The sequence below is a fragment of the Cydia pomonella genome, chromosome 16, assembly GCF_033807575.1.
Source record: "Cydia pomonella isolate Wapato2018A chromosome 16, ilCydPomo1, whole genome shotgun sequence".
Taxonomy (NCBI): Eukaryota; Metazoa; Arthropoda; class Insecta; order Lepidoptera; family Tortricidae; genus Cydia; species Cydia pomonella.
Window position 1 is genome coordinate 13,451,481 of NC_084718.1, and position 24,081 is coordinate 13,475,561.

A 24,081-nucleotide genomic window follows, 5' to 3' on the forward strand; every position below is an offset into this window, starting at 1 on the left:
CTTACTTGAATAATAAACTATCTTTATCTTATCTGTATCAAAATATTTTAAACAACTATTAAATTAATAAATTAAATATTATTTAACATAAACAAAATTAAATTAAAAACGTCATTATTTTAAAAGTATCACTCATTTATACCTTGGCTTTAAGCAAGTACTTACATATTTTACTTAAGTTACAACGTTTGACATAAGTATCGACAGAATTTTATTTTTAAGCCAATCAAACTTTTATTGGCAAATCACATTTTTTTAACAGTTTACAGTACATATCCATAACAAATGGATAATAAGAAATTACTATCTAAATAGGACCTGCATACATTGACATATACCTACTAAAGGGCGGACCTTACGGGCACTCAGAATGGTGCTAGTTCAGTGGTGTCACTTATAAATTCTAGCCAATCTAGTTGCGACCAATCACGCGCGTGATGCGAATTCATCAACCAATAGCGTTGTAGCGTTTGACTGCACGATTGGCTCGGATTCGCGTGCATGACACCACAGTACTGGCCCCATTCTTATTGCCCGTCCATACCTGCATATCACAATATAATGTTCACCTCACCAGACGCCTCCCCCTAAACGTGTGATGTAATTAAACGATGAGATTGTTTCGTTATAAATAGGACCTTATTTATGGAAGCATATTAAGGAATCAATCAATAAAAAGCGAATTTTATGGAGTAATCAAATCTCCATCGTTATCCGTTTTACGATTTCTTCCTTCCGCATTATTGATTGAAATTTAATGGCGAGGGAGTAGTTAGACACGGAATAGGCAACTTAAAGAAAAATAGTATTATCACTTAAAACACAAATGTGGCCGTCCATGCCAAGGTTCCTTATGGCAGGTATTGAGTTAAGTATAGATTCTAAATCTACGTTAAATGAGCTATCTAATACAAAAAGAATCATGACCCTAAGTCCCATTTTTTTTTTTAAACATCAAACCTATGTTAAAATTGCAGTTTTGAGAAATCGTTAAAAGAAGTTTGAAACTAATTTTAAGTATGTTCCCATTGGAAATTACATAGATGATGATTGATTCTGTATCTCAAGGTGTTATTCTTTGAAATTAAGTTATGGTTTATTTAATTTGACTTCCAGGTCGTGAAAAATCTCCCTTTGATTAGAAGAAGTCGCTTATAAGAACGAAATTAAGAAACATAAATTTGCGGACTCTTTAATATGTTGTAGTTTGAACCATAGTATATATTTGGATATATTGGAACTCACATCTTGGGATAGAAATAAAACCAAAAGATTTGTAAAATATATAGGTAGGTATATTTTTTTAATAAAACGTCATGATTATTATTTTTTTCATCTTCCTCTATAACATAACAATTTTTGTTCAGTGACTTCTAAATTATATTTAATCGATTTGAGTTATATAAAAATCACAAATTCGCTCCCATATATTTGAGAAAAGGGTCCTTATGATACAGGCAAAAATTGTTGATAATTACAGCATAGCACTATATTAACACAAACTAGAGCCAAAACCGAACCTTTGGTTTCGGTTTCGGCAAAAAAACATGTTTCGGTCGGCCACTAAAGCGAACACATTTGCACCACCAACCACTACGAGGCTAGTCATGATTTACGTAAGAACAACGCGTGAAGAGTACGGCGAGCGAATTGTCGCGTGTAGGAGAGAGACGGTGATAGCGGCGGTAAATGACAAAGGAAGAACGGCTAAGTTTTGCCACGCTGCCGCCAAGTGAGATGTGACGCGAAAATTTTTTGTACCTACCCGTAAAATAAAGTATACTTATGTATATAAATTAAACATGCTTATAAGAAACAGTTACACACCTTTGAACACCTTAAACACCTTTATTAAACAATTTTTATCAACAGATTATCATTCTTGTATATTATTGGTCTGCCATAAGGACCCTTTTCTACTAAACTTTGAACCCAATTTTAATATAGAAATACTCAACGTACACTAGTGACACCGAGCTACAAAAACACGTTTATCTGTATATTTTACTATTTTCCATGCAACAAAAAAAACCATAATTTTGAAGCGTTTTACAAAAACGTCAATGTCTCCGTAACTAGAAACGGCCATAAAAGGGCCCTTTTCTTATGGACGGTCACAAATGTAGGTAAAACAGCTGGAATCCCCCTGTTGACTTACCTCTACTACCTACATAACGAATCAGCATAAAAGTTCAGTAATGCAATCGTAAGTGTTGCAGTAACAAACGTCTATAACCTACGGTGACAACTGGCAGGAGATCCGTGCACTTATTTACAACATGCTAGTATAAAAAAGGCACGTTGCCTATATCACCACCCAAAAATCGTTTAAATGTTTACCTGAGCTCTCAAGATCCTAAAAAAATACTCGGTAGCTTAAACAAGACTGTTTCCTAACAGCGTGCCGCCAATAACCAGTTAAAGTTTGATCCGCGTTCCAGCAAATTTATTATCAATATAAAGGTCAAATTAAAATGGAGCATGTTTGTGAATAAGGTGGCAGTGAAATCCCATTATCGGACTAATAATTGCGCCTCAAGTGCGTCCCTAGGGCTACCTTTTTGTGGAGGCCCTTGCCTTGAGAGGGTACAAATTCTTTGTTTGTATTTTTCGAAAGACCCACACGCTGTGTAGAAACATTGATTAGAAGGGATTTCGCTGTAAATAGGTGTTCGATGAAAGCGTTACGTAGCTACAGGGATATCGAAAATCGACAAATAAGTTATATAATACTTACCTAGGTATCTCCGTTTTTGTCACGCCATCAGCCACTTTAGCAGAAAAGGAGCAGTATCCCATATGAGCGTATCAGTGGCATTTTATTTGAAAAGAAAATGTAATATTATCCCTGGCATTATTAAATAAGAAAAAAATAATTGTACACTTCTTCTTCCTCGCGTTGTCCCGGCATTTTGCCACGGCTCATGGGAGCCTGGGGTCCGCTTGATAACTACTCCCAGGATTTGGCGTAGGCACTAGTTTTTACGAAAGCGACTGCCATCTGACCTTCCAACCCAGAGGGTAAACTAGGCCTTGTTAGGATTAGCCCGGTTTCCTCACGATGTTTTCCTTCACCGAAAAGCGACTGGTAAATATCAAATGATATTTCGTACATTAGTTCCGAAAACCTCGTTGGTACGAGCCGGGGTTTGAACCCGCGACCTCTGGATTGCAAGTCGCACGCTCTTACCGCTAGGCCACCAGCGCTTAAATAATATAAGTACACACAAGCAAACAAACTAGATTCTATTTGTTACATACCTGATGATGGACGGCACACCAGGCACACGGCGACTTAAATTCATCAAATATTTTATTCATCATTTATTTTCGTCTCTCTTTTTCCACCACCGGTGGCCCGTAAGGCGTTGGAAGGATACCGATCTTCTGACCAGCGGGCCAGACTTGTAGCGCTTGGGTTAAAAGTTAGGAAGATCTTCAAAGAATTCAAGGCCAACGTGAAGGTGAAGTCCGTCTGTTCGGTTCCAGTCAGAGTAGGGTCAGATCGAGCAGGTTTGAGAAACACTTAGAAGATCAGTTTTGAAGAAGCACTGTGTACAAAGAAGAAAAGACTAGCTGACAACACATCTTTGAAATATATAAATAGAAGTCTCATGTTCACTAGATTTTTCAATTAAAACAAAAGTTAGTTTTTTTACAATCCGCCATTTAAAAAACCGAAACACGAAACTGCTCTCATTGGTTGATTTTAAATGAAAATGGCGTTTTAAATGCGTTTACGCCGTCCGCGCGTGCGCAGTGCAATGTGCAGAGTTGCCATAGGTTAAGGATTCAAAAGTTAAATAATGGGTAAAATATACGCAAATAGTGGATAATAGTTATTTGTACAAAAACAGAGCAAAGTTTGATATTTCTTCAAGTACTTATTTAGAGTCCGGTAAAAGCGAAAGATTCTATAATACATAGTTAAGATTAATAATTTAGAATCTCGAGCGTAGTAAGAGCGTAGTAAATAACTTTGATGTCGTGTAGTACACAAGACTTTTCACGACAGCAGTGAGAACATATTTGGAAGGTAAAAATACAATCTAAAAAAATTTAATCCTTCTTCATAACTATTTGACTCATATTTTCATAAGGTATTCTAACAATAAAATTTAATTACCGCGATAAAAAACGAAAGCTATTTCAATACAATAATACGGAAATAATGAAATATCGAACATCAATCGTTCAATCGACAATTTTTTTTTAAATATTTGTAAGTTACGGTCTGAACTGCGGATACTACTGTTTGTCAACTATAGTAGAGATCATTAAAAGTAGAATTATTTACTAAACGTAATAATCTTTGTAAATTTTTAAGTTCATTGTTTTGATTGTATAATAAAATACGTGAAATATGGTGTTTTTATTAAATTTTAAATTTTATTTCATTAATTAATTATTACGAATGAGGACTCGTAGGCTGCTTTGGAACGGTGCGGTCTGACTTATTTCGGGGATCTATTATAAACCGTCAATATATCGTTGAATTACGTATGCGACTTTTTTTTGTCTTTTTTTTTTTTGCTAATGACGTGAAGGGAACAGAGAAAATAGAATACTAATATTTCGAACTTGTATGAGAAGTGTCTCAACCGAAACCCTATTTCAAAACCAGCCATGGGTCTTTCAACAGGACTCAGCTCCTGCACATAAAGCAAAAACAACTCAAGCCTGGTTTCGAAGGAACAAAATTGACTTTATTGCCCATGAAGACTGACCGTCCTCCAGCCCGGACTTTAACCCCCTGGATTATGCCATATGTCAGGTTATTGAGGAGAAAGCCTGTGCTAAACCTCACACAAATCTTGTTTCCCTCAAGCGGGCCATATTTAAGACAGTGACGAAATTAGACATGACAATCGTGCGTGCCGCTATTGATGACTGGCCTCGTCGTTTGAGGGCCTGTGTCAAGGCCAGAGGAGGCCACTTTGAATAATATTGTCATATGTAATTCCTGATTTTATGTACTTCATTTTAATATATAGTTTATTTGACTTTCGTTCGTATATTTTATATAGATAACAGTAACATAATTTAGTAACCAACTAGTTATATTACTCTAGACGAACCTCTTCCGTAGAAAAGGCGCGAGAAGTTGACTTCCCGTAAAAAAAATTCAGTTCTCGTAAAACAAGTTGGGTGTGTTTCAGAACACATTATAACTACATTGGAGGCATTGAGTCAGTACAAGTAATATATGAATTAATTATATTTCGTCACTTCATTTTTCCGATATAATTTTATATTAACCATGTAGTTTCCCAGTTGTTCCCTACTCATCTACTTTTTTGATATCTATGTATATTTTTTAGTCAATTTCAAACAAAGTGTTCTAGTTGAAACGGACAAAGCCCATTTTTTAGTCATGTCGCCCTAGTTCTAGTTCGGTTGTTCGTAACCAACTATTCGCCAACTGACATCAGAATCTATTAGTCTGATATGTCGGCGAAGCACGTTGGAGATATGTTCTATTACTTCTAACGATCGTTTAAAACCACAGACAAATATTGATAGAAGACTAATGTAACGCCTGTTAAATTTGTGCAACATCCAATAAATACAAACACGCCTGTGTGTCACTAAACTAACTTGACTTGTATATTAGTGAACGAGCAAAATGCTTGGACCTGTTTTTTACATTATTTAAAACATCACATTTTTTGTGCCATGATTTATAGTTAATAATGTTTCAATAGTTTTCATATTTATATTTTACTGACATTGGTATCAAACACCTAACATAACATAATTAATAACAGTCATCAGTCGGACGGGCGTCTCAATCGTGCCTATAATCCATTGTCAAACAGTCCCTACAGTAGAATGTATAATTGTATATAGATTGTAATGTCATGTGGTTACAGATAATAGAACTTGAAACACTTATAAAATAAGTATCAATATTGGGCTTAAACATTCATTCCTTTGGCGTCGTCTGCATAAATAGGTATGTCTATGTTTCAACCCCACTTGTCCGTTACACGTGCTGGGTTTTTTATAGTACCGCGTCCTAACGAAGCGTATGCTCGGAAACGACCGACGGGACGCCTGCCAGGATATCCTGTTTGAAAATAAAAGACCATCCCCACACCTATAAGTAACCTACCTATAAAACAATGAGGGGAAGTGAAATGAACCGTATCGCTGATAAGTACGGTTGGTTCTTGATTGATGCGGGTGGGGATGTAGGAAGAATTTTGTGCAATGTGGTAGGTGCCCGTAATGATTGCTCTTGGCAAGTGTCTAGTCTGCTGTAGCTATGTAAGTATATCTACGAATCTGTTCCTACGTGTTTAGGTGCTTTGATTAAATTGGATTGTCGTTGTTGAAATTATTTAGTGAAGCTTGTCAGCTTAATACTTAATACCTACCGGTCTGATCCATCTGAAATTTAAAATACTACTGTGGTTAAAAAGAAACGTAAATATTTAAATGGCAATGATATGTAATAAGATAAATAAATAAATATTATACGACATTATTACGCAAATTGACTAAGTCCCACAGTTAGCTGAATAAGGCTTGTGTTGTGGGTACTTAGACAACGATATATATAATATATAAATATCTATAAATACTTAAATACATAGAAAACAGCCATGACTCAGAAACAACAATTTGTACTCATCACACAAATTAATGCCCTTACTAGGATTCAAGTTCAAACCCGGGACCATCGGTTTCATAGGCAGGATGACTATCACTACCCACTAGGCCAGACAGGTCGTAGGTCAGGAGGCCAGATAAGCCGTAGGTACATTCAGCATTAAAAGCGAATTATATTAAATATGTGTCAAAAGTATCTACCTAGTTGGTTACTAAATTCTGTTACTGCAATAATCTTTACCTACATAAAATATACGAACGAAAGTTGAATAAACTATATATCAAAATGAAGTACACAAAATCAGGAATTACATATGACAATATCATTCAAAATGGCCTCCTCTGGCGTTGACACAGGCCCTTAAACGACGAGGCCAGTCATCACTATACAATAGCGGCATGCACGATTGTCATGTCTAATTCCGTCACTGTAAGAACTATGGCCCGCTTGAGGGAGTCAAGATTTGTGTGGGGTTTAGAACAGGCTTTCTCCTCAATAACCTGCCATATGGTATAATCCAGGGGGTTAAGGTCCGGGCTGGAGGACGGTCAGTATTCGTGGGCAATAAAGTCAATTTTGTTCCTTCGAAACCAGGCTCGAGTTATGTTTGCCTTATGTGCAGGAGCTGAGTCCTGTTGAAAGACCCATGGTTTTGAAATAGGGTGTGGCTTAAGGGCTTCACTATTGGTTCGAGAACGGTTTCCTGGTAAACTTTGGCCCCAGTTTTCACATCTTTTTCACAGAAATGAACCTGTGTCAGCATAATGAGTATGACACACCCAGCCAAATCATCACATAAGAGGGGTGATGGCCTCGTTGCACTCTCGGAACAGCCGCAATCGCCTCTTGACTGTTTTTTGCATACACTCTGTCATTCTGGCTGTTACAACATTCTTCTTTTTTCTTTTTCATTTCAAGGTCTGCATTGATAAATTTTTTAGGGAGCTTCTCTTCACAGACATTTGTATTGCCAACAACTTTTGCTTCCGGACGGGGTTTCTTGCATTTCTCGCCTTCACTGCCTTTATTAGAGCTGGGGTCCGAACGGTGCGTGGTCTTCCAGACCTCTTGCGGTCATCGAAGCTCCGAGTACTATTGTATCTATTAATTGTGCGATAGACAAATTGTTTGTTGATTTTTAGGTTTTCAAGCAACTTTAAAATCATGTGTGGCGAGTGCCCACATCTGTGCAACGCAATTATTGCGATACGATTCTCTTTTAGGTCCCAATTCATTATAGATACGACGAGATAAGCGTTATGTGTGGTATATAATTATAGCTCACAAATCCACCACATTATGCCATTTTTTATTTTTTCGGTAGCATTTGTTTTAACGGAAATAAAGAGGTTGCAAATCGAGTAACAGAACTCAGTAACCAACTAGGTACATTATCTAATAATTTACAAAAAAGAGGCTAGACTATATTTCAATACGCGGAACAATTAACACTGTGACATAGTTTTGAACGCGAACTGTAGAGATAAATCCTTATTTGGAAAAGTATTACAGAGTGACAGATACTTTTACTGCGTTCTTTCATTTAAAAATAGCAGGCAAGGGCATGTTGGGCCCTGCTCACGTGCTCAGTATAAGGTAAGGTTACCCGTCAGTCAAAATAGACTTTTTGTAAAAACTCAAAAACGGGTTAACCGATAAGGTTTGCTACACATAGTTTTCCTTGAAAATAGGCTTTACTTTTAAGATTTTTTTTATATTTATTGGTCCCATGGTTCAAAAGTCAGAGGGGGACATATTTTTTATTTTATTTCAGAGCAATTATTTCGGAAAACATTATGTTTATCAAAAATGGTTTCTAAAACCCATAATCGATTTGAAAGACCTATCCAACGATACCGCTTCCATCCCCACTTTTTGTGTAGGGTTAGTGTCGGCATAAATGATTTATATGTCCGTGCCAAATTTCAGATTTCTAGCACTGACTATCACGGAGCAAGGGCACGGACAGATAGACGGACAGACAGATATGACGAAACTAGGTATAAAGATTCATAAGTTGACTGCGGTACCCATAAAGTACCTTTCCAAGTATCCATTAAATACTAACTAGGTACCTTATTTGACAAGTTTGTCCTACGAAAAGTGTTATTTTTAATTAAAATAAGTGTATTTCATTTGTGATTATCTCACTAGTTATTTTATTTAGAGTATCCTCACAGATTATCTATGACTCGTTTTGACACCTTCCTACAGATACCTACAGGGCACAGGCAGTCACATTTTTTTACTTCATTAGCTACTCAATGTTAACTGCAAGGATATAAATTATAAAAATTGCCGAAACAAGGCCCGAATATTCGAGTTCATTGATGTTTTTTTACAAACACCCTTCTCGACTCGACAGATGCGTAAGCGCATACTCACACATCTACAATTCACCCTTCAACCAACACACTTTTTTCTCCTTTACACAATGTTGCCAATTTGGCAAATTCGTAACACATCGCAAATTTAAATACAGTAGAAAAGAAGTGACAAATACGTCTTACTAAGCGGATGCCATATAAAACATAGTTGATCAATTTCTTAATTCCTTCCTTCTTAATCTTCAAAATGAATCATAAATTCTTTTGTGAAAGATGAGATTTATTAATTTTGTTGATACCAATTATCAATTGAAAAAAGTCTGTTTATTTTCATTTCAGTGTTAGAGGTATAGTCAGAACTCAGTTACAATCACTGAGAATCAAAACTAAAACAACTTGCACGCCATACACGCTTCAAACGGTTACGCAGAGAAGGACGGTACGGGACGGGGGATGGCCACGAAAAGCAGCGCATGTCTCAGTATAACCTGGTCATAATTTCTTGAAAATAGGATTTATAGAACATGGTAAGCGATTTGTCACTACAAGCGAAGTCATCTTATCCGACTTTATTACGAATAATTTTATATGAAAACCAAACTTCACACACTAATTACGTCATAGCAAGCGGTTGGTCAAAATAAGCAGAGTCATAATAAACGGATTCTACTGGAAGTTATAACGAGCTAGCACTATAAATTTGATATGGTCCTAAATAAATACGCATTGCATTTCTGTGTGAACTAATATTTCTGAATCAATATTTTACCAGAATTTACTTAAAACAAATAAAATTTTGTTTACCTTTTTTTTTATAAAATATTTAAAAATAATTCAAAACTTTCATTTTGAATCATCTTGGCGAGGTTCACTACCGCGTACCCGAATAAATAAAAATTATCTGCCTATTAGTAAATCATTACAAGTAACAAGTATAATAATAAAAACCAAAGTTCAAGCTTAATGAAGTGCTAATTTAACTATTCTTTGCACTATAAAATTTTGGGGACTTTCATTTAGCCAAAGTGGGTAACACCGAGCGCGGTCGTTCGTTCCGTTTCGTTCATTTCGAGTTCAGTCAGTCCAACGTCGGCAGGCCGATCGGGCGTTATTACGCATGCGCGCAAACTTCGAACTGTCATGCCATCAAACGTAAACAAAATAAGTGAATTTTTGTGATAAACTACTTTAGTTCTCCAGTTTTTTGTATAAAAACTTTATATTTTGTGAACGAGTTGGTGCTTAGTGGGAGTGTGTAAAGGAATTGCAAGTGAGTTTCATTTGTTTTTGCTTTTTGTATGCTTCTTTGACCAAAGCCGGCCGGCGAAATTTTTTAGTTATTTTAGCAACCTAACTATGTATAATGAATCTGAGGGTTAATTTTATTTTAGTAGGCAAGGAATGTGTATTGTGTGCTCGGGAACGATTTAGCGACGGTATTCGAACTATTTCATTGTAAATAAATTGGAAAGCGAACTTAATTAATTTAATTATAACATAACGGTCCACATTTGATCGTGGTGGTTTGTTTACTCGAATTTGCTAACGATTTTTAGGAATTAATTAGTTCAATTGAATTAGCGATTATGGTATTATATAATCACTCGAATATATACCTACATAATGTTTTAAATTATTATTTTTTACCTTACTACATTCAAGCGCTTTAACCTTTAGGTTTAGTTGTCTGGTTTGTATAGTTTATGTAATAGTCTGTTAGACCTTAGTAAGTATAACTACAGTGTTCTATGTAGGTCCAGTCAGCAGCAAAACATAAGACAAAGATTCAGTCTTAATTTTTTTATGTTTTGTGTGATGTTAATAATGTTACAACTGACTATACGTAGACACCTATGTTAGTTAATAAAACAAATTTTATGTCTAAGTTTAGCTTTCTGAGTCACCGGGGAAGGTAAGTAATGTCGAAACATTGCGTGCAAAATTGTTAATACCTCATAGCTCATAGTGTTGCATAGCAGTTAGGTATTTTGTGAGCAATTAGGTAAAGTTTGCACATATAGTATCTGTCTAGTATTACAGTACAAGTACTACAGTAATTGTCAACATTTTTTTTCTTATCCTAGGTGCTCAAAAATATCTGAAGTGACATGCACTGAAATGTTCAGGCGTTCCAGTGCATGTTAAGACTTCAGATATTTTTTATATATCAGGTATTATCCAGACAATAGAAGCTTTGTTTAGATATTTGTAAACACCTTGCCCGCTCCGATATATCTGATGGCGACTGTTCGACAGTGCTAATATTGACCAGCTGTTTTGAAATTAACCCAAATGAGGTTCGCAGTTGGTAACTAAGGCCTCCATTATTTCTGTCATTTTAATACCTACAAAAGGTTCCACACCATTCCGTGGTAAAAGATCGATTTGTATATAATAAAATCTCTATAGCTTTGGCGCCTTATTTACATACTGCCGAAAATAAGTACTATTTTGTTTCCAATAAACGGCACATTTATTTTCGTCCGCCTTGTGTTTGTAATTAAAGGGTTTTCCACACGAACGCAAAGCAGGTGGGGCCTCAAACTCGTCGCGCCAGATAAGCTAAAGAGGCACTTCCGTTTTAATAGTGTTACCATGCTGTTGATTATTTTAGGATAGTCTCGAATTTTAACGTAAATGGTATTTTTTTAAAGGAAATTAATGAAATTATTACGTTAGTCATAACTGAAGTACTAGGTATACAGGATAGTCAAGGAAGGAGGAACTCATCGTGAGGGGTGTTTAATCTGCAAAGCATGCAAAGCTTATTTAATTCCTACTAAATAAATACTCGCTATAGGTTAGGTTAATGTAGTGGAACAATACTTTCGCAAATATTTTGTAGGTATGTCCTTATTTTATTGAATATGATTAAACCGAATATACCTCATTGTTACGTGAGTCACACCCGATACCTAACAAACACTGATATGATTTAAAATTGTGTCATAATAAGCAATAGTGTTGTGTTCCTGCTGGTGAGTAAGGTTGCCAGAGCTCAACGAGGGGAGGGAGGGTCGTTAGGGTCGGCAACGCGCATGTAACTTCTCTAGAGTTGCAGGCGTACATAAGCTACAGAGATTGTTTACCATCAGGCGGGCCGTATGCTTGTTTGCCACCGATGTAGTATAAAAAAAGTGTATCTTAGTTAACAAAGAAATAAAGACAGTAACAAAAAAGAATAAAGGCAATTCATTACATTAAACCACTTAAGAAGTGTGCCTCGAGATAAATAACATAAACTGCTTAAAGAAATGAAAAGGAGTAAAAAGCTAAGTAACTTAATGGATGACTCTCTTCTAGGTTTCCTACATGTGCACTAACATTTAAAGCAGTCTAGACGCTTCGATTTTCCATTAAGCCTAATAAGAACAGATTGCTAATTTGTTGCATGATCTTCGTATTTGTACTCGCCAACATGTAAAGTGGAGACAGATATTGTTGTGCGACTTGTGCGATTAAACGAATCCGATGTTCGAAGGTTTCGAAGGGCATTGTTATATTTTCGTTTTAGAGTTAGACCATGCTAACTCGGCAGCGATCGATAAAAAGTAGTGTTTGACAATCAGTAGGTGACAACGCTACAGAAAAAAAGAATTAAATAGTTTTGATAATTATGATTATTCTACGGTTAACCGATTGTGAAATTTAGGCATCTAAATTTAAATAAAAAAATGCCGTACACGTAGACATTCATAAGTTTAGTAAGCCTACCTATTAGGTGTTGTAAATTTTCTGTGAAATTAAAACCTTGATCTAAACTAATATTATATTTTCTAAATATGGTGTAAATATTAAGATACTCCATTCAAATTACCTGTCATCAACATGTCTTTGTGACAGAGCTAAGAAACATTGCCATATATGTATATATTTTTAAGTAGTTGTCAAATTATATCGCTGCAGATTTGGCTTGGTCTAACTCCAGCTTATTGCATGCTACAGCTGGCATTTCAAAACATTTTGAGTTCACGGTTATTAATTTATATGACACGGTTTTACACCTACTATAATAACACCATAAAGTCATAGAAAGGGTAATTCTTCTGTAATTTCCGTAAATACTCGTACAGAGATATCACAAAATCTGCCTTTTTTTTAATATACTACGACGGTGGCAAACAAACATACGGCCCGTCTGATGATAAGCAGTCACCGTAGCCTATGGACGCCTGCAACACCAGAGGCATTACATGCGCGTTGCCGACCCTTTAAAAACCTGTGCACTCCTTTTTTGAAGAACTCCGTACTGTAGCCCCTCGGGAAAACCTTATTATTTAATTACTTGAAATGCAGATCAAGTGTAGGTAATATTAGATCAAACGTCAATCCTTCCGATGTAAATAAAATTCTTGAGACTCGGATTGCAATTCGGAACTTATGAAGGTCGTGATCGTGCTGAATTGATTTGACCTAATAAGTGTATAAAAATGTATGTACTACTTTAATTAATTTAATACATTGGCATGCAATTTTTGCGTTGTATAATGTTATAGCACTGTTTATTAGTAATTAATTAGATTAGTGTGATCTCGGACGAATACACGAGTATAGGCAAAGCTGTATTATAAAAAAATCTACATGCATATTGAATCAAATTAAACATACTAATGCATGACTTGTAAAGTTATAAACCTAGATATAACTTTGCAAATGACATCAATAAAAAGAAAAAAGTCAGTTGCAATGTTATGCTAGAAATGTATTGAATATCATATTTATGCCTTTAATCCTCCTTGCAATTAATAACTGCAGATAGACAATAGCAATATCTACAGTTAATAATTGCAAGGATAAAAAACTTCTTAGCAAGTTAGCAATAGTATAGGTACCTACATAGCATTTTTTCTCTCAAAGATAAGATATAACAGCAAATCTTGTAAGTTTATTGACTCAAATAATTTCAACTAATAACCGTCTCAAATTAGCGACCTTGATTCTAATTTCCCGTCGGTCTCTAATTTGGGGTGCGGAATTAACAATGAGCCCTGTGACAATTCTAGTATAAAAATGAGGTCACTCTACTTCACACCGAAATGCCTATTTATGACTAGGGTAGCCAAAAACCGTTGGAAATGAACTCGTTTTCTGACTCGGATCTTACAAAATAGGAATAGATTTATTGTTGGAAATCCAGAAAGACGTTTCGAGTTGCTTAAGGCACTTTTACGTTCGTGAACAGTTGTTGTTGCCGGATGCGACAGTTAGCATTAGTGTAAAAGCGCAGAAATGCCATAATATACTTCGTTTCCGAAATATTCGTGTTACTTATCTTTTCAACAAAGTGACGCAGTCGGCGCAAATACCAAAAGGAAGTAGGTATTATGCGGGCAATAATCCTAGAAGTTAATTAGTTGGGTGCCAAATAAACTAATCACTAAAATTATTTTTAAATAATTCAGTATTATATTGATATTATACAATAGATAGACTTATCTTACGCAGGGTCGACAATTTCTCCAACGCTATTATTTTTTAAATATAATAAATATACAGTGGGACTAAAGTGCGACTGGGCTGGACATGTCTGCCGGATGAATGATGACAGATGGGCCAAAATAGACTAGCTGGCATCCCCAGAGTAGTCGTGGCAGAGGCAGACCGAGGAAGAGATGGCGGGACGACTTGGATATGGGAGGATTGGCGGGATCTTGCTCAGCACAGGGAGACTTGGAAAGCGAGAGGGGAGGCCTTTGCCCAGCAGTGGGACACACAAATAGGCTAATAAAAAATAAAAATATATGTATACAACTAGCCTAAGAATAGTGTACGCAGACTTCTAGTACGTATTATTTACCTCAATTATTATTTATTAGTCACTATGCGTCACGGCAACAACAAATAAAACAAGATGTTCAAAATAGTTCAAGTATTCCTATCTTATTCATGAAGTCATGACTCAGAGTGAGTAGACTATGACTACTATGAGTAAGTAGGTTTACGACTATATTCAAATGAGTCAATAATATTTGAGAATCTACCAATCTTAGAAATAAAAAGGGTTTGAACATATAACAAAACCTTGTAGAGTAGGTTAATGGCAATTCTACCATTATAACATTTATAACTTAAGATCGGCTCCGAAATTTCCATACGAAATGACGCTGCCTGGTTCTTGGCAGCAAAGTCGCTGTTATAAATACCTGAGCAATATATAAAAAAAAAATTAGAGGTAAAGTTAATTAAAAATTTAACTACTTTTAGTGTGCTTCAAACATTGTACAGTCGACGTCAAAGATATGTTTAAATTTCTCTCCATATTTCGAAGACCGAAGAAGAAAGGTAAAAAATGTAAACATATCTTTGACGTCGACTGTACAGTAAGCATATAAGTAGCGTATCAGACTTTGCGTCAATATCTACTATTCTCTGATAACTTAACAAAAGAGATACATTTCTAGATACAGAACCATATAATTGTTATACTTACTTAGATACTTACTTTTGAACGCTAACTGTCGAGATATTTTTTTAAATATCATATCTGTATTCTCCAAAGTATTCCACTGTAGCAGATACGTTGTTTGATATGCTACCGTTAATACTAACTGCACAGTGCACATGTACATAGCAATTTTAAATTAATTAGTAATTGTACTAGAACACCACTCTCGTAAGTGCAATGTGAACAGTATGAACTGCAAACAATGAGGGTCTCTGGGGGTCGAGGCCGCGTCGAGCTAATAGATCTTCCGGTCCACATGTTGTATAAAAATAGACTAACAAGTCTTGGCGTGTATACGCGGTTATTACACTTTCGTATCCGCACACCGCTCCGGTGTGAGAGCGAAAGAGCGCTAGGACGTATATCAACTTTTCGCTTGCACACAGCGGAGCGGATCAGGGCTATAGCAGGGATATAAGGTTATAACCGCGAAAATCGAAGTTCGTCAATTGCGGGCATTTTTCTCTGTCACTCTAACTAATTACGTCTTAGTGAGAGTAAAAGAGAAAGATCCCCGCAATTTGCGAGTATCGATTTTCGCGGTAGGCCCCCCGCATCCAATGTTATAACCGCCTTAGATTACACTGAGATGGTCGAATATGTGTGCAAAAGCGCTCGTTTCGTGATGCACACAGGATAAAATAGGCATATATAGCATGAAAATGTGAGCTCACGAAAGTTCACATTTTACGTTAACTCAATCATCGATTTTAGTTCCCCCACGCACATCAAACATAGCCACTACATTAAGTAACCAATAGATACTTAATAATTAGGTTCAATCATTTAGCGAAAGTATTTCGATTGTAATGACAAGTTACGGTGACTTGCGCAATTTCATAGATTTACCAAAACGCGGCAATTTCATGCTAAAACACGTAGGACATCGATTTGTTATAATATATAAGTCGACCCAGTGTATACACGCCTTTAGTTTATTTATAAACAGACAAACGACCATACTACACATTTAAAATTTAAACATGCTAACAGCTGCTAAAAGTTCAAATGAAAGTTAAAATAACCGTTAATAAACAAGAAGAAACCACTTACTAAGTTAACAATGAGACCCTCTCACTGGTCAGCTGCGCTGGCGCAAAGGGTTGGCTTCCAATTACATTTCTTCCCTATTTTCATTGATTTTGAACCTTATAACTACACTTTCAGAGTTGACATTTCAAGGACAGTATTAACCCAGAACCGTTTTTAATCCATTCTGTGAATTTATCGTCAAAAAGTCCAGTCAAGTAGTAAATCTATCAATTTCAACCAACTTTGGGACCCGACTAACGAAACGTGTAGTGGCTGGGGCCCATTGAGGGCAAGACATGATAATAAAATAAGTAGATACCAATATATTTTAAAATAGATATGATAAATTCTTTGATGGACGGAATTGCATCCGCATTGTCGCAGTGACAGAAAACAGAAAATAATGCTTTATCTTATCCCGTTGCCTTAAGGTTGAATTTAGTGTATTCGTAATCGTTTTAAATAATTCGCACTGTCCTTTTACGCATGCATCCGCCAACACTTGAGATTATAACAAGTCAAACAATACAACAATAAAACAAAGGATAGTGAGGCTCTCGACGTTCCGTTGTCTGTATTGACCAAACAGTCCTTACTATTGTCTTGTCTCAAGGGTCTTTTATGGCCATAGACGCCATAGTAGACCTTTTGGATTTTTGTAGGGTTTTTTTGCTGACATCTATTCATGGTTTGTAATCATGACGTTTGTAAGCGTATCGATATTAAGCCATTCAAGTGTTTCGAGTTCCGTAGCTTTTTTATTAACGAACGAATCCTTATTATTTATGGCATGTCATTTTCAATGTGGGTTAGAGGGACGGTAACTAAATTAATTAAAGACTGGCGAATTCCTAATAACAAACTTAAAAGCTTTGCACATTTTGTAACTGTTATATATGTATGCAAACAATTTTCACACGAATGCACATCACGTACGTGAACTTTAAAGTGTTAAACCAAATGATTTCTCGGTAACATTTCTGTTTCTGCGAATCTGCAAAGGTAAATGTACATGTTTACATTATGAGAACAGGTTCAAAACGTAACAGTCAGTAATGTTCCCAACTTAGCACATGTCAAATAAGAGTAGAGATCAAACATAATGTTTCCCAGACAGGAGCATGTTTGGAAATATACCGTGGGAGTGTGGGAGGTGCTAATTAAGACCAACAGCATTAAAGTTTGTGTAGCTTACTAAAAAGTATGAAGGATAGGTCAGGAACTCTGCGTTATGTGTGATTATGATTTTGATTAGGTAGGTTTTTTACATCCGATTGGTGCATTCCTTCTATTGGTATTGTGTTTTTCGAACATAATTAAGTGTTTCTTTGTTTCTGGAGTCTGTCTAGATTAAAATCTATGAGATTACTGCTGAAAGAATGTCCTGGATCTAGTTCTGATCAGTCTCATTGATCATATTATTTACTCAGTCTAACCGTTCTATTTGATTTTGCTGCTCGTTTTATATAAAATAATATGTCATGTGTTTGAAGAATATAAACATGCAAAAATTGCAAAAACTACACTTATTTTTCGTGGAGTTCGAGTAATTCTCTAATACAACGTTAAAGCTTGTACGATATATCTTTGGGGGATTGCAAATGACGCTGCATTCATACCGCGCTAGTATAAAAAGATAATACAAAGAAACTCGCACACACATATGCTGTTATGTTATAGAACTGCTATACAGATACCATAACCCGCATTACCAACTAAATTGTAGGAAAAAATATACAGCCATTACGCGAACCTCTTGCTTCGAGAGCATTCTACTTTACTATTTATATTAGTTTTCCTATTTTTTCATTAACCCAGGGATGCAATTTTGCAAGATTTTTCAAATTTAATAGGTAATGCTAATCAAAACCTAAAATAAACTAACTTATTAAAACGCATAAAATACAAAAAAAAAATATAACTAAAGTAAAGAAACATACCTATATATTTAGGGAGCTAGCGAAGTGTCTCATTAATGCTACGGGTGACCAGAGGGCTAGTTCTTTCCTTGCCCAACGAATTGGCATCGCCATACAGCGCGGTAATGCCACCAGCCTTCTGGGCACCCTACCATCGGGTGACGAGCTAGCCCCCATTTTTTATTTGTAAATGTATGTATATTGATACGTTCCTTTACTTTAGTTTATATATTTTACCTGACCTATTAGAAATATTTTGATCTTATAATTATTATAAACAAATTATCCTGTAAAATCGAGGAAAGCAAGGGTGAATGAAAGTAAAATTTATTGAATAAGAATAGAATAGAATAAGAAATATTTATTAGCACAAAAGTTACAAAATTTAGATTAATATTTAATTATACTCACAGAAAATTGCGCTAAAAGGTCTTCACTCAGCTTGATGTCCCGAAGTTAGTCTTACGACACACTACGGGACGCTGGTTTTCAGTGAAGCCTGGTAAAACTAAAACTAATTATAAGACTAGAACTAAACCTAGAACTAGAACTAAAAAAAAAAAAAAAACTAGAGCTACCAATATCCAAAAAAATATACTTAACACAATAAATATACACAGCATTGGTAAAACTTCTTGATCGCAAAGATCTTTCGGAGTCTGTTTTAATAGGTTCATTCGGGTTAATTGTATTCTCCCATTAAACTTGACATAAAGATCCGGAACTTCCTTTGTTTCGGGCAAATTCACCTTCCAAGACTTGGTTTGTGGAATGGCTTTAAGAATTACATACCTAGAGAAACAGGGAAGTTGTCGTTTAAACAAGCATCCTATGTTACATCATACTACAAGCATATTCTATCAGAGATCTTAACTATCGTAACTATGGCGTGACTTCCATAGAATTCTATTTCCAATTGCTTGTTTACTTTGTGCTACTAAAAGTTTTATGGCCAGAGCCCAGAATAAGCCAAATTCACTATAGTATAGTTTGATTTTAACTAAATGACTGGAACCATGGTGATATCTGCGCGGATAAGTTTACCTATGTAAATCGTAGTCAGAGTAGCCAAGGCAATAGAACAATCCTTAAGAATGTCACTTTTTACACTGAAGGTAAGGGTAAAATAAAAGGTTCAACAGAGGAACTTTGCTGTCGAAGAGAATTTTGAGGAGGAAATGTAAGAAACGAGAAAGACAGTGAAAACCTTTCGAGTCCAGCCAAAATTCCAGCGAAGCTTTTTTGCGTCGCCTTAATTAGTTCAACTCCGATTTCTTTGTAGAAATCAGAGGAGGTAACAGATCATATTGCAATTTCTCTGGTTAGTCCGAAACATGTGCTAACTATGTAGTCGGCGCAAGCAGTCATAATATGAATTAACAAGCAATGAAATATTACCGCCGGGCATTACAAACGTCTGTGACTCTGACTCATCTCATCTGTTTATTCAAAACTAAACATCTTGACTCTAAATAGAGACATGTCGTGACCTGTTAGTACTTGTCACGAACTTGTCTGTACTGTTAGGCGTCTGAAAGTTTATGGATTGTTATAATTATTAGTTGAATTAACGGAGCCGTAGCTCTCTTTGCATTTGATTAATTTAATTGGAACTGTCTATTATTTTGTATGCCTCAATTGCTTCAGTATGATGATTTTCAGATTGAAATAAATTATTAACCGCCTGAGAAAATCTAATAGGTATGTTAAGAAATTATAGTTTTAGCGAGTCTGTAAATTCTTTTGGAAGTTCCCTTATGCATCTCCGATCGCGAGTACAGCTTTTGATTCATAATACTTAAGTGCAATTGACCTTAGTTATCTATCAACTGTTCTATTAATACGTTGTTAACAGTAATCGAATGATTTCGTATTACTAAATCATGAATATGACAATTGGTTTATGTAAATACTAATAGGTTTAAGTTGATGCGTGCCTGATTTGCTTAACTGCGAAATGACGTCGGAATTTCCAGCAATATGTACTTTACTTTGCGGTTCACGGTCATCGTTTGATACAACTTGCATGTAAATTACAATCCAGTCACTTATCAACATGTTTATTGCTGCTAGTGGTATAAATTAATGTCTTGAATACCAAAGGCGCCAGTAATTCCTCATAATGTATTTATTTGCAAGGATATTCTGGCAAAAAGTATGGATTGCTTCGTCCGTAATGACCCCTTGGGTCCGAACGGACATCCTCTACATATGAACACGATAACATGAAACAAAAAGGCATGTTTAATAATATCGAATGGCTACCGTTTACTCAGTGGTTTTTTGCCCAAGGGCTTCATTCGCGTGCCTAAAATTACACTGGGAGTAAAATGAAGGGAAACATTAACGAAGAAACACATTTTAGCAATTTCCTTTCGGTTCGCGTGCCGTTTTTAAGTTTATTTTTGTAATATACCTGCGTTTTATAACAGCACTAATTAGACGATACTTTGTTACATCTTGCCATTGAGAGAGCCACGTAAAGGCTGGCGTCCACTAGGCTCGCCGAGTCGAATCCAATGAATCGCAATAATTCGCCTTCCATACATTTACTATGAATGGTAAATTCGATTCGACGCGCCGGGGCTCTTCGTCAATAGACGCAGTTTCATAGTCAATATATAGAAGGCGAATTATTGCGATTCGCCTCGGCGAGCCTAGTGGACGCCAGCCTTAAGAATGTAAGTAGCTAATTATTAATGCAATTTGTAAAGTTCTAATTAAGTACATTCATTGTCTTACATAATGGCATGACGTCAAAACTACAGGAAAAAAATTGCTTACTTAGAAATTGTAGCGCGGTTATTATATTAGAAGATTAATCAAGATGTACTTATTTACTTTAATAATACCTATTGTTGCGTTTCATTACTTAGGGTATTAGCAATATCTGTATCTGGGTGTGTTTGTATACCTAAACTTGAGAACGGTACTTATTGATCGGCTTTTAAACGTTACTTGCGTGATAAAGATCGACCTGGTACAATCTCCAAAGCAATTAGAGTTTGAAATGAATTCGGCTGTCGATTAATTTTGTTTTGAAATAAGAACTCAAAATCGACATCATAAAAACATAAATCAATCATAATCGACTTGAATTTCGGCTGCAAGTTTGTAGTGTATGTTTAAATAAAGCAAAACGAAGAAGTTAAAATAAAACGTAGAAAGATTTTAGGGTCCCGTATTTACCACTCCGTTTTTGATTTTCATAAATTAACGTAATTAGTACATCACGTCTGAAAATATCGATACGAAAAATGTGCCAAAAATATGTATACACTACCTTAATATATGGGCAATAAAGTTGTGTATACATATTTTTGGCAATTTTTCGTGTCAATATTTTCAGACGTGACCGTACTAAGGTTATTCATATGTTATCTTATTGGTTTGTCAAAATTATAATTTCAGTTGTCTTGACAGCTCATTATTTTTGCACCTTTTATATTTGCCGTTGTCTAATTTGCCGCGGTACCAAAACTTTGCATACCACAGAATGCTTTTTTTTTCTCAATTACAACCTGCAGCAGCTCGGTCTGGCAGGCTAAGCGCTGCTCAAATCACAGATGATGATGAATGATTGCTGGGATTTCATTTAATGATCGTCGCGACTGGCTCCCAACTGGCAAGACGAAATGGTTCGAAATCGTTACAACTTTTTGCTTTACTTTGGGATTCTCTTTGTATTAAAAGTAAGTGTCTGATGTCATGAATTTGTTAGTTAATATTATACAAGGCAATAAAGATGACCTAAATGAAATAGGTTTCATATTTTCATTTTTGAATTCTTGGTGACTTAAGTTACTTAAGGTCAAATAAACCCAATGTTTTGTGCGTCTTTTCAGACTAAAAACTAATTCAAGCGTAATGAGAACATCAAAAGAAAGAAGAAATCTACAAAATAATTGCCTTTGATTTATTAGTCAAGTTGATAAAAAATTGACTATTTAAATTCGATGCGGCACTCCCTGCGAATGTGTTTGTTTAATTCAAGCCGTGTGCCTTTTAAATTATTCTGAATCCATTTGTGAATCGAAGCATGCTGATTTCCCACAAGAAGACGAACATAATAAAATTAATGAGGCACTATGATTTCAGCATATTCTAGCGAAATTAGACTGACACTATAGCTCAGACATATGTATTTGGCATACGAGCCAATTTACGAGAAGAAGAATAGGTTTATAGATATTATCAGAAATTCCGCTGTGATATATAGTTGTGCGTTAACTCTGTACAGCGCATTTTTTGGAACACAAAGTAGGGTTGTTATGTTATTTTATAATCCTTAAATGCATATAGTCTGTTCCTTTTTCCATAGTGTCTAAGTAACCCAAAACACTTATTTTTCATCCATTTTTGCCATATCAACTCTATTCGGGGAAAAACTTTTGGAGGTCGCAGGTATTTTGTTATCTTTGCAAGATCTTTGATTGCCGGCATGTGACACATACTTCATAGATCAAATCAATCGGCAGGTAAAGGACGAATAGAGGTAAAGCATTGACCCGGGGGATTTCAAACTTAGAGAGTAATATGAAAATAAATACTCACAATATTAAACCGAAAACTGATTAAGGATTCCCTCCACTCTCAAGGTAAGCTTTATGCAAATAATATAATGCCGCGAACGGCCGCGGAATACTGGCTTTACAGTCCCGGTGTTGTTTCAGAAACATGGAAAACCATTCTCGAAGCCCCCGCTAGTTGGATAATGAAATTATAGTCGAGGCCTGAAGCAATATTTTCCATGATGAAATAAGTTCTGATGAATTTAATTTACTGAGTGAAATATGAATATTTATCGAACTTTATCGATGGGTATATTTTCAACACGAATGTTGCGTATTGTGATACAATTATAATATTTAATCTGGTTAAAATTTGGCTGCGTCTTCCTGAAATATAAATTACAAGAAATACAAATCTTTTTTTGAATAATATTTTGTAATAAGCCAAAAACCATATATTGCCAAGTATGTTCCTAAAAAAGCGGCCAAGTGCGAGTCGGACTCGCCCATGAAGGGTTCCGTACCATTTATGACGTATTAAAAAAACTACTTACTAGATCTGGTTCAAACCAATTTTCGTTGGAAGTTTGCATGGTAATGTATATCATATATTTTTTTTAGATTTTTCATTCCGTTATTTTAGAAGTTACAGGGGGGGGGGGGGGGACACACTTTTTTTCAATTTGGAAGTGTCTCACGCGCAAACTATTCAGTTTAGAAAAAAAATGATATTAGAAACCTAAATATCATTTTTGAAGACCTATCCTTAGATACCCCACACGTATGGGTTTGATGAAAAAAAATTTTTTTTTAATTTTTATGACGTATTAAAAAAAAACTACTTACTAGATCTCGTTCGAACCAATTTTCGGTGGAAGTTTGCATGACAATGTATATCATATATTTTTTTTAGATTTTTCATTCTGTTATTTTAGAAGTTACGGGGGGGGGGGGGGGGACACACTTTTTACCACTTTGGAAGTGTCTCTCGCGCAAACTATTCAGTTTAGAAGTGTCTCTCGCGCAAACTATTCAGTTTAGAAGTGTCTCTCGCGCAAACTATTCAGTTTAGAAAAAAATGATATTAGAAACCTCAATATCATTTTTAAAGACCTATCCATAGATACCCCACACGTATGGGTTTGATGAAAAAAGATTTTTTGAGTTTCAGTTCTAAGTATGGGGAACCCCCAAAATTTATTGTTTTTTTTTTCTATTTTTGTGTAAACAT

General features: G+C 35.6%; 1 protein-coding gene across 2 annotated transcripts in view; it reads left to right on the forward strand.

The window, feature by feature from the left end:
• Positions 1-24,081, forward strand: part of LOC133526352 (MOXD1 homolog 1-like) — a 122,347-nt gene that overhangs the window by 25,579 nt on the left and 72,687 nt on the right. Inside the window, exon 1 of one of the 2 annotated variants that reach the window (XM_061862939.1) lies at positions 10,030-10,213. The exons of the other annotated variant lie outside the window; for it this stretch is intronic. The gene's annotated coding sequence lies outside the window, so the exon portion shown is untranslated. Of the gene's footprint in view, positions 1-10,029; positions 10,214-24,081 lie in introns of those variants that run through there. 2 annotated transcript variants of the gene reach the window in all.